Raw genomic sequence first — 12,674 nt, forward strand, 5'->3', positions numbered from 1 at the left:
TTCCTGTATCTGCTGTTTTTTATGTGTCTTCAGCTCAGAAATAATTCTTAAGCTACAGTGGCCTGTTTTGGGGGAGCATACTTTGATCCCCTACAGTGCATATAAGGTAAACTAAACAACCATTGCTTCCTCTAATGTTAGCTTTTACTATTAAAAATTTCAGCTAATAGGGGCACCTGGGTGGCTTAGTTGTTAAGCGTCTGCCTTCAGCTCAGGTTGTGATTCTGGGGTCCTGGGATCAAGCCCTGCATTAGGCTCCCTGCTCTCCCACTCCTCAGCTGTGTTCCCTCTCTTGTGTCTCTCTCTGTCAAAGAAATAAATAAAAAAATAAAAATAAATTAAAAAATTTTTCAGCTAATATTCACTAAGTGCATATTACATGCCCGGTGCTGTGCTAAGCACATCACATATTCGGGTACCTATCGGAGACCCAAAGTGCTTAAGGAAACCTGCCCCCAGTCCTCCAGCTCGTACATGGGAAGCAATCAGGAATCTAACTCAATTCTTTCTGACTGTGGTGGATTCCCTCTGCTTCTCCCCTGCCTCAGCACCACTTTTGAGCTAAACTCAGCCAGGAGTTGGAGTGAAGTGATCACTGTGTTTGCATTTTGTTGTGCCAAGGCACCGCCCTGTGCCCCTAACCCCGTAAGGCTCAGAGTGTCGGGGTGTTATCCATCTTCACTTGTTAACAGTGTGAAGTGAGGAAGGTCGTTACACACACTGGGCCCTGAGGTCCATCTGAATGATGACTCAGCTGTGTTTATGGCCCTGACAGCCGTTAGGCTCTGAGTCCAGCACTCTGGGCTGCTTGATAAATCCCTGTCACAGGGATTGCTGATGGCTTGTTTTCTTTCCTTTGCTGGAGTATTTATAGAGGAACTTCTGGCAAGCGCCAAAATGTAATACTCTCTGGAGATACTTTTTGGACCTTGAAACGATATCCTGCAAATAGGGGGAAAAAATCGCTAGGATTTCGGATAGGGCTGAAGTACTGATTTGTAAGTGCATCTCTGAGAACTCAGCTGTGCTTAGTTGAATCCCATAGGATCCCTATCCAATTCTACCACTATTTAAAATAAGCTAGTAATGTATTTAAATAAACTGTGGCTAAAGGAACAATTTTAAAAACCATTTGACTAATTTTATTGCCCAAAACAAGTTGTTGAATTACTTCAAACTCTCCTCAGAATCCAAGAGTCAAACAGGAAATTTAGAAACTGTGTAGGCCAATACCGCTATTTTTCAAAATAAGACAGAGGGACAGAGAAGAGAGTGAATTTGTCTGAGATCACAAAGCCAGTCTTTGTCTCAGTTATAAGTAAACAAATCAAACTCAATGACTGTAATGGATGCTTTTGGATGTGGTTGCCCTTTTCCTCCATTTATTGATTTCCTTTCTGGTATCTTCAGTGCCTGGCATAATACAAGCACGATGTACAAGTGCTCAAGAAGCCTTGAGTTGGACAGTGTGTCAGAAGCACATTTCCAGATACAATATTTGCTTTTATCAGTGACTGATCCAGATAATTTTTGAAAATAAAAAAGGCATGTTTACTGTAAAAGAAAAATTGTACCAAAGTGCGTTAAGCAGTCTAGAAAGACTTTAATACTACTAGGGGAGTGAGATGGAATTTAACTCTATTGAAACAAAAGGCAGGGAGAATTTTTAAACACTGGGGTGCGCTAGTGAACAAGTCCTAGAGGATGTTAGTGGGGTGGTTGGTCATGCGATTAGGTCTGCTATTAGGCTCCTCTCACAAAAACTGGAATATAGGGGCCAATATTTCTTAGTGATTACATTTCAAAGGAATGGTTTCCAGGTCCTTGAGAAAGACATTCCTGGGTGTGGCCAAATGCTAGGAGAAGATTTACATCTCAAATGGAAAGGGAAAGAATTTATGATGGCAAAATTTCTAAAGTAAATGCTCTAAGCAGGTCAGAGGGCCAGAGCCAGGAAGAAGTCTGTATACAGTTCAGTCAAGCTGAGGGGAATGGTAACAGCGTCTTGTTCAGTACCTCTTGGTAAAGAAGTAAGCTTAAACACATGTATTTACTTCCGCTCTCTCCTAAAACCCCCATCAAATGCTAGCAAAAATATTTCTGTTAAGGCATAAAACCACAAGGACAAATAGAACAGGAACAGAGACAATATTAACAAACTTTTGGAAATTGCAAGGCAGATAAAAGAGCAGAAACTGACTGTTGGTAGGCCAGAAGGTTAATTCTTTAACTGGCTGTGAGGGAAAACCAGGAAGCAACTTAATTTACATCACAAAACTTCTCTAAATGTTTCTGATTTGTCTATAATCATGGACATCTAGATGCAAAGACAGAATTAAAAAACAGAGGGATTGTTTGAGTAGCAGAAATGGAAAAAAAAGCCTCAGTCAAATGGGTGGAAAACAAATTTGAGGAAATCTAATGCAAAGAAGAACAAAACAACCAAGAGATTTTAAAAAAGGGGGATAGAGCCTCCAACTCTTGATCTTGGGGTCATGAGTTTGAGCCCCATATTGGGTGTAGAGATCACTTAAATAGATTTTTTTAAAAACTTCAAAAAATCATTTTTTTAAAAGGATAAAATATAACAAAATTGAAGAAATAATCCCTGAAATAAATATCCTGAAGAAGGAATTCTAGAAATAGAACAAGGAATATAGAGGTGAGGGATTAAACAAGCAGATAAATCAAGATAACTTCCAACAGCTTCTAGACTAAAAGGGCCCACCAAATGCCTACCACCATTGATCAAAAAGCCTCAATGCCATGATGCATCATTGTGAACATCTAGAATGTTAGGGGCAAAAAAAGATCCCCTAAGTTTCCAGAGAAGAACAAAACTGGTTGCATATTGTTAGGTCCCCCAATAATGGGTTTGTGATTAAAGGAGCTGAGACTGATACAAAACAAAGGTCAAGCAAAGCTTTATTTTGCACCAAGCATCGAGAATCAAACCGACCAGCTGGGACCGGCTCTTACAAAGAGGCAACACCTCTCTGCCTTACAGACTAGCTTTTTTTTTTTTTTAAATTTTTTATTTTTTATAAACATATATTTTTATCCCCTGGGGTACAGGTCTGTGAATCGCCAGGTTTACACACTTCACAGCACTCACCAAATCACATACCTTCCCCAATGTCCATAACCCCACCCCACCCCTCAGCAACCCTCAGTTTGTTTTGTGAGGTCTTAAGAGTCACTTATGGTTTGTCTCCCTCCCAATCCCATCTTATTTCATTTATTCTTCTCCTACCCACTTAAGCCCCCATGTTGCATCACCACTTCCTCATATCAGGGAGATCATATGATAGTTGTCTTTCTCTGCTTGACTTATTTCGCTAAGCATGATACGCTCTAGTTCCATCCATGTTGTCGCAAATGGCAAGATTTCATTTCTTTTGATGGCTGCATAGTATTCCATTGTGTATATATACCACATCTTCTTGATCCATTCATCTGTTGATGGACATCTAGGTTCTTTCCATAGTTTGGCTATTGTGGACATTGCTGCTATAAACATTCGGGTGCACGTGCCCCTTCGGATCACTGCGTTTGTATCTTTAGGGTAAATACCCAGTAGTGCAGTTGCTGGGTCATAGGGCAGTTCTATTTTCAACATTTTGAGGAACCTCCATGCTGTTTTCCAGAGTGGTTGCACCAGCTTGCATTCCCACCAACAGTGTAGGAGGGTTCCCCTTTCTCCGCATCCTCGCCAGCATCTGTCATTTCCTGACTTGTTGATTTTAGCCATTCTGACTGGTGTGAGGTGATATCTCATTGTAGTTTTGATCTGTATTTCTCTGATGCCGAATGATATGGAGCACTTTTTCATGTGTCTGTTGGCCATCTGGATGTCTTCTTTGCAGAAATGTCTGTTCATGTCCTCTGCCCATTTCTTGATTGGATTATTTGTTCTTTGGGTGTTGAGTTTGCTAAGTTCTTTATAGATTTTGGACACTAGTCCTTTATCTGATATGTCGTTTGCAAATATCTTCTCCCATTCTGTCAGTTGTCTTTTGATTTTGTTAACTGTTTCCTTGGCTGTGCAAAAGCTTTTGATCTTGATGAAATCCCAATAGTTCATTTTTGCCCTTGCTTCCCTTGCCTTTGGTGATGTTCCTAGGAAGATGTTGCTGTGGCTGAGGTCGAAGAGGTTGCTGCCTGTGTTCTCAAGGATTTTGATGGATTCCTTTCTCACATTGAGGTCCTCAAGGATTTTGATGGATTCCTTTCTCACATTGAGGTCCTTCATCCATTTTGAGTCTATATTTGTATGTGGTATAAGGAAATGGTCCAATTTCATTTTTCTGCATGTGGCTGTCCAATTTTCCCAACACCATTTATTAAAGAGGCTGTCTTTTTTCCATTGGACATTCTTTCCTGCTTTGTCGAAGATTAGTTGACCATAGAGTTGAGGGTCTATTTCTGGGCTCTCTATTCTGTTCCATTGATCTATGTGTCTGTTTTTGAGCCAGTACCATGCTGTCTTGATGATGACAGTTTTGTAATAGAGCTTGAAATCCAGAATTGTGATGCCACCAACTTTGGCTTTCTTTTTCAATATCCCTTTGGCTATCCAAGGTCTTTTCTGGCTCCATATAAATTTTAGAATTATTTGTTCCATTTCTTTGAAAAAGATGGATGGTACTTTGAGAGGAATTGCATTAAATGTGTATATTGCTTTAGGTAGCATAGACATTTTCACAATATTTATTCTTCCAATCCAGGAGCATGGAACATTTTTCCATTTCTTTGTGTCTTCCTCAATTTCTTTCATGAGTACTTTATAGTTTTCTGAGTATAGATTCTGTGCCTCTTTGGTTAGGTTTATTCCTAGGTATCTTATGGTTTGGGGTGCAATTGTAAATGGGATTGACTCCTTAATTTCTCTTTCTTCTGTCTTGTTGTTGGTGTAGAGAAATGCAACTGATTTCTGTGCATTGATATTATATCCTGACACTTTACTGAATTCCTGTACAAGTTCTAGCAGTTTTGGAATGGAGTCTTTTGGGTTTTCCACATATAGTCAGACTAGGTTTTATAGAGCAAAGGACATGTGGTTGAGCCTGGCCACACATAGGTGGCCAATGAAATTGTAACACACAGAGAAAGCTGCACAGGCATGCTAGGTCACACATGCCAATTGAATTACAATTTACCCTATAGTAGACATTTGAACTAGCCTATCACCTTGGTCAGAATTGGTGTCCAAAAGGAGCCCAAAAGGGGGGCCCATACTCCTTGGTAGCTAACTAAGGTAGCTATGTGCCCCCACTGATTGGATACCTCCACCTGACCTGACCCACCCTTGTATTTCGGCTTTGTTACCTGGGTCTGGTTTCCAGGACTTGCTTTTAAGTAAGTCCTGTTGCGGGGGGGTGGGGGGGTGGTGGCTAGGGACAGTTTAAGTTTTACTGCATAAACAATAAAGTGACTGTTTAATTCAAGATAGAATCACTCTGGCTAAATAAGTCCTAACACATATAAAGAATGAGCATGAGGGCACCTGGGTGACTCATTAAATATCTGACTCCTGTTTCAGGTTTTTCAGCAGGGGTTGTGATCCTAGGGTTGTAGAACTGAGCACCTCCCCCACCCCTCCTAGCTCTACATCACACTCTGCATTCAAAAGGGAGTCCTCTGGGATTCCTTCTCTCCCTCTTCCTAAGCACCTCCCCCGATCACATGTGCGCACACTCTCTCTCTCTCTCTCTCTCTCTAATAAATAAATCTTAAAAAGAATGAGGAACCATAATGATGGCAGCATCGAAAGTGAAAAGACAGTGGATTAACTTCCTGTAGGAACATTTTTTTGAAGAAAATTTTTTTCTTTCTTTTTAAAATTTTAAACATTTTATTATTTGAGAGAGAATGAAAGCAAGAGGGATCACAGAGGGCAAGGGAAAAGCAGACTCTCTACTGAGCAGGGAGCCTGATGCAGGGCTCTATCCCAGGATCCTGGGATCATGATCTGAGCGGCAGTCAGACACTTAACCGACTGAGCACCCAGGCGCCCCAGAAAAATTTTTTCTAATAGCGAATTTTTACCTTTCCAAGTTATCATTTATATATGAGGTTAGGCTTAAGAGAGTTTTGGATGTTCTAAGTCCCCCTAGATTTTACCCCTCACATGATTTTTCCCAAGAAATTAACATGTACCACCAAAATAAGGGAATGAACTGAGAGAGAGGAGGGCCTGGAATACAAGAATGAGGAAATCCAATACAGGAAAGAAGAAAAAGGAGTCTCTGAAAGGACAAGGAATGTTAATTCCAACAGCCCAGGTGTAGCCAGCTCAGATGGCAAGTTTAGATGAGTAGAATGGTGGTTACCTATAGTTTGGGGTGGTTAGAATGGTGGTTACCTACAGGTGGTTAGTAGAATGGTGGTTACCTACGTTTGGGGGAACAAGGGACATGTTGTGGTACAATCGTGCAACTTGCAGTTAAATAAATCCTGGAGGTCTCACACAGCATATGACTATAGTTGACAATATTGTATTATAAACTTCAAAGTTGTGGAGACTAGATCTTAATCGTTCTCACCACAAAGAAAGAAATAATAATGATGTGATGGAGATTATCACATTAAGATGTGATTACTAAAAGAAATAAAAGAAATAATAACAATGTGGCCGAGGGGCCAGTGAATGCTAAGGGGTTAATCATACTGCAGCATGTAAATATGTCAAGTCAACGTGTATACACCTTAAACTTCCACAGTGTTACATGACAGTATCACAGTTTAAAAAAAATGAATTTTAAAAAGGCAGACTAAAAGATCCCAAGTAGTGTTCATTATGGAAATTAAAACGGTAGGATACCTGAAAAGAGATTTAACTGTTTGATGATGATTTGGGGCTTCAGTTAAGGATAAGGTCATAGAAACTTGAGAAATTGAATACACAAAGAGACAACAGCCAGACCGGATATAAAAATAGAACTCTGACCCACAGTCTGCAGAAGTCAACCCAGGAAACTAACCCGTGAACTATAGTTAACCAGCTCAGGAAGCTGGTTTGCTCCCTATAAGTCAGTCTTATAGAAAGTCAGACCACTACCTCCTACAGCTGGTTCAGGAAGGCAGCTCAGAAGCCCTGGTCCAATCAGACCCAAACAGGCAGGACTTGATTCATAACTGACAGCTTCTCTAGTTTTTGTTCCTGCTTCTGGTTTGGGCTAGCCAGAGAGTGCCAGATATGTGCCCCGTGACGTCACAGGTGCCCCCCACTTCTGGTTAGCCCACCTGCAGTTTCCCACACTAGCAGCCTCTGGTCAGGGCCCATCCGAAACTGTCGCTTTTTCCACCATGAAGCTTTCTCATTTCACTGCCTGCCTTCCAGTTTCTGCCCAGACGCGAGTCACCGTGAACAGACTCTTTTGCATAGCGACCTCTAATTAAAAGCCTTTGCTTGTTCTCATTTGGCTGGTCTTTGTTTATTTCCACAAACCCCAAGCCAAAAAAAAAACCCAAATAAACAATTTTTAAATGCATGGGTAAGAAAGAGCAATGATAATCTATAAGACTTGGCTATGAGTAACACTTCCATAATCAAAACAATGTAAGCATTAAATATAATGCTTACATTAGGTTCATATTTGAACCTATGTTTTTATTTCCTTTCATCAGTAGATTGTATCTGTTCCATTTTACTGCAGGAGACAGAAGCCACTGAAAATCTTTCTCAGAAAACACAATTGTAATGTATTGTAATGTAATTTGTATGTAATAAAATACATCCATTTAGGTGTAGAGTTCAATGAGTTTTGACAATCGTATTCACCCATGTGACCACCGCTATAATCAATGACATTTCAGCACCCCAGAAAGTTCCCTTTCAGTCCAACCACGCCTCTACATACCCAACCCTAGGAAACCACTGATCCACCTTTGGTCACTATAGATTAAGATCCCCTATGAAGGAATTTCATTTAAAGGGAACCACCAGGGGCACCTGGGTGGCTCACAGTCAGTTAAGCGTCTGCCTTAGGCTCAGGTCATGGTCTCGGTGTCCTGGGGTTGAGCCCCGCATTAGGCTCCCTGCTCCTTGGGGAGCCTGCTGCCCCTGCTTGAGCTTACTCTCTCTCTCAAATAATTTTTTTTAAAAATCTTTAAAAAAAAACAAATGGAATCACACAAACTATTGTTTTGCCATTTTCCATCCTCACCCACGAGGGCTGCCAGCCAGTATCAGTGGGGTTGCTAGAGCTGGAGGGGACTCTAGTGAGTGCCTGGAGGTATCTCTTTGTGGTGTGGCTTTGTTTTGTTTTAGGTAAAAAGAACCAGTGTTTTTCCTGTCACTTAAGACTTGCAGCTGTTTCATTTCCTGGAATGGGTGAGAAAGACCAGGTATCAGCAGACAATACATTTCAGGATGTCACTCCCAAGTGAGGGATTTAAATTAGCCAGTTTAAGTTTAAACAGGGACCTTGCCTAGTAGGAGTGTCTGGACTTGTTCAAGTACAAGGTGAGAGATCCAAGCACAGATGCCATGGTAAAGATCTGGTGACTCTGTGAGCCTGATCAGCTCCTGTCCTGCATGGATTACGCCATGTACTAACCACTTTCTTTCCACTTTCTTTTTTTTTTAAAACCACAATATTTTGATGTAATTTACAAATGGTAACATTCACCCTTTTCCAGTGTGCTACAGTTCAATACATTTTGTCAAATGACTGTGTAGTCCTATAACCATCGCAGCAACTAAAATATAGACTTTTCCTGTCATTTGCTAACATTCCCTGTGCCTCTAGAGTCAGTCCCCTTCCTCACTGGAATGGTTGACCTTATCTGATTTGCCTTTCCCAGACTATCACATAATTAGAAGCATCCAGTATGAAGCCTTTCCAGATTGGTTTCTTTCACTTAGCAACATACATTTGAGTTTCATTCCTGTCACGTGTATCAGTAGTTCGTTTCTTTTTATTGCTGAGCAGTCTTCCATTGTATAAATGTACCACGATTTGTTTATCCACTCACCCCTGATGTACCTCTGAATAACCTCTCTTTTAAGCAGCTATAAATAGTTGAATATATCTTTCTGGAACATATATTTTTATTTCTCTTAGATAAATGCCTTGGTGAATGGGATTCCTCGATCAGGTGGTATGTCTAACTTTCTAAAGACCTGTCAAACTGGGGGTGCTCGGCTGGCTCAGACTGGTGGAGTGGGGGCCCCTTGCTTTTCAAATCATGAGCTAAGCCCCATGTTGGGTTATTTATTTAAAAATAAATAATTAGAAAGGAAGAAGAAGAACTGCTAAACTGTTTTCTAAGTTGACTATACAATTTTGTGTTCTTACCAGAAATTTGTGAAAATTTCATTTGTTCTAAAACCTCATCACCCCGGGAATTTTAGCCATTCCTGTAATATGTAATGGTGTCTCCTTGTGGTCTTAGTTTGCAGTGCCCCTGTGACTGATGATATTGAGTATCTTTTTGGGGGGCATGGGAGGTGGATACAGAGGGAGATTCAGAATGAGATAGAGAATCCTAAGCAGGCTCCACACCCAGCACGGAGCCCGAAGCAAGGCTCAGTCTCACAACCTGGGCATCATGACCTGACCTGAAATCAAGAATCAGATGCTTCACCAACTGAGCCACCCACCCAGACACTGCAAAGAGAAATATCTTTTTAAGTGCTTATTTATTAACATCACCTCAGTGAAGTACCTGTTTAAAATTTTTCCTGTTTTGGGGAGTATTTGGGTGGCTCAGTCAGTTAGGTGGCTAACTCTTGATTTCAGTTCAGGTCATGATCTCAGGGTTGTGAAATCAAGCCCCAAGTAGGATTCTGCACTCAGTAGGGAGTCTGCTTGAGATTCTCTGTGTTTGTCTCTCCCTCTGCTCTCTCTCTCTCTTTCTGTCTAAAAATAAATAAATAAATCTTAAAAAAATAACATTTCTTGGTTTTTTTTAAGGGGTTAATTCTTTTTATTATTTAGTTGTAAGGGTTCTTTATATATTCTGGATCCAAGTCATTTTTTAGAGATGTGTTTTGCAAATATTTCTCCTACTTTGTTGCTTGTCTTTTTATTTTCTTTAAGGTATTTTTCAAAGAAATTTTTAACTTTGACAGAGTACGATTTATCATTTTGTCCATCCCAATGTCACAAGGATTTTCTCCAATGTTTTTCTCTAGAAGTTATATGCTTTTATATTTAGGACTATGATCCAATTTGAGTCCTGTTCATATTTCTGTATATGGTGTTGAAAAAAGAGTTGAATCTGTTTTTTCACTTGGTGTCCAGATTTTCTAGCACATTTGTTTAAAATGTCTTTCTCCACTGAAGTACTTTGGCACGCTGTCAAAAGTGAATTGGTCATATATGTATGGGTCTTTTCTTCTCCTTGAAGTGTCTGTCATAGTAATTCAAGCCTCAGAGAATGAATTGAGAAGTAGTTGCTCATCTTCAGTTTCTTGGAAGAGTTTGGGTAGAATTGGTATTCTTTCTTTCTTAATGTTTGCTAGGATTCCCCAGTAAGGACTGTGGCCTTGGAGTTTTCTTCATGGGAAAGTTTTAAAATACAATTTTAATTTCTTTAGAGATTTAGAGCTATTTGCATTATCGTGTGTGTGTGTGTGTGTGTGTGTGTTTATGTATTTTGGTACATTTTCTATTTCAAGGAATTTGTCCAATTAATCTCCATTATCAATTTTTTTGGCATGGTATTTATTACTCTAAGGTAGTTCACAAGAACCCCCTATCCTTCTAATGCTTTCTAGTACTGCTTTAGTTGCAATCCCACAAGTATGGGATGGCATGATTTTACTTTCACTAATTTTAAAATACTTTATAATTTACTTGTTGTACTTACTTTATAATATATGTATTATATATATAATAATATAACTTGTTGTTACTTACTTTATAATTTACTTGTTTACTTTGTTTCTTCTATGAGTTTCCAAATATTTGAAGATTTTTCTAGATAACTTTCTGTTATGAATTTTTAATTTAATTTTGGTCAGAGAACTTTGTATGACTTGCACACTATTACATTTTTTGAGACTTCTGTTATGTAACTGGAATATAGTCTGTCTTTGTCAATATTCTGTGTGCACTTGAGAAGAATGAGTATCTATTCTGCTGTTGTTCAGGAGACTGTCCTGTAAATGTCGATTAGGTCAATTTGGTTAATGGAACTGTTCAACTTTTCTGTATCTTTACTGATTTTATGTCAACTTCTTTGATCAGTTAGAGAAGGGACTGTTGAACTCTCAATTTTAATTGCAGATTATCTTTTTTTCTCCTTTTCGGTTCTATCAGTTTTGGCCCATGTATTTGGAAGATCTATTATTAGTTGCACAAACATTTAGGATTGTTATGGTCTCTTGATTAATTAACCTTTATCATTATGAACTAACCTTTTTATCTCTGATGATATTTGCTATGAAATCTATTGTGCCTGACATTAATCTAGAAACTCCAGCTTATATTTTTTTCTTATTTATTTGTAGTATTAGCATGATACATGTTGTTTTCATCTTTTTATTTCCAACCTATTTGTGTTTTTATACATAAAGCACATTTCGTGTACGCAGCATAGAGGTGGGTCCTTCATTTTTATCCAGTTGGACAATCTCTACCTTTTAACTGGAGTGTGTAGCCTGTTTTCTTTTAGCATGATCATCAATCCTTATAGAGGTTTCTGGCACTCTTTCTCCATGTCCTGTCCCCCACCCTCTACAGTACTCTCACGAGTTCCAGCCAATTTAGTCTTCTCCAACTTCAAGCTCTGTATCCTCAAATAAAGTAAGATTGCCACACAACCTGGGATCTCACTTCCCATGATTCATCCAAAAAAGCCTTGAAACAGATAGCTGGGATGACCCGTGGGTTCACCTCCTGAATTTCCTTTCCATGAGAAGTCACAGTCCTCTGTCTAATATCACATATTTGCCTGGTGTCTAACATCACATATTTGGTTTAGTTTCCTTGTTGTTTATGGTGAGAGGGTAAGTCTAATCCTTTATTCACCATGGCTAGAGTGGAGGTCTCCCATAAAGTCTCTCTAAGTTAAGCAAATTGGCTAAGATGATCTAGACATTTATGGTATCAAATGCTTGTTATAAATTGATATGAGTATCAATTTAAATAAAATGATGGAGGTGTGGCACCATGCTGTCTACTTCTCTATTATTCCCTCACTTACTACCCATATCCTAGCATGGGACTGTCTCTGAAGGTAATGGGAGTTGGCCTCCACTTATCTCTTGCATCTTTCTGCTTGCTAGTCTGACACATGTGTGTACCCACAACCCAGGATTCATAGTGTCCCAGCCTTGAGGATAGCTTTGCTTCAAGTGCCTTGGTGGGATGCAGCTATCTCCCTTCCATAATTTTGGAATTAGAGTCCCTTTCAACAAGTGTCCAGAGAAGTCTGTATTCTCTTGCAATCTTAAACGTGCCAGGGGAGAGAGTACAAATGATTGCTGCTTTGTGCGCTCTGTCTGGTATGTTTACTCTTTCCTCTCCACATCCTCCTTGTCTCCTTCATTATCATTTTAATGGTGACATTTAAAAATTTATTTCAGCTTTGCAATTTGTAAGCTCCACTACATTATTATAATGACTACAACAGTGTTGTGATGAAAGTAATCATTAACTCCTACTCTATAGAAAATGAAATTGAACTATATAAATGTTACCAAACTTGCCCAAGGTCAGGCA

Source organism: Mustela nigripes, chromosome 5 (genome assembly GCF_022355385.1).
Source record: "Mustela nigripes isolate SB6536 chromosome 5, MUSNIG.SB6536, whole genome shotgun sequence".
NCBI classification, from domain to species: Eukaryota; Metazoa; Chordata; class Mammalia; order Carnivora; family Mustelidae; genus Mustela; species Mustela nigripes.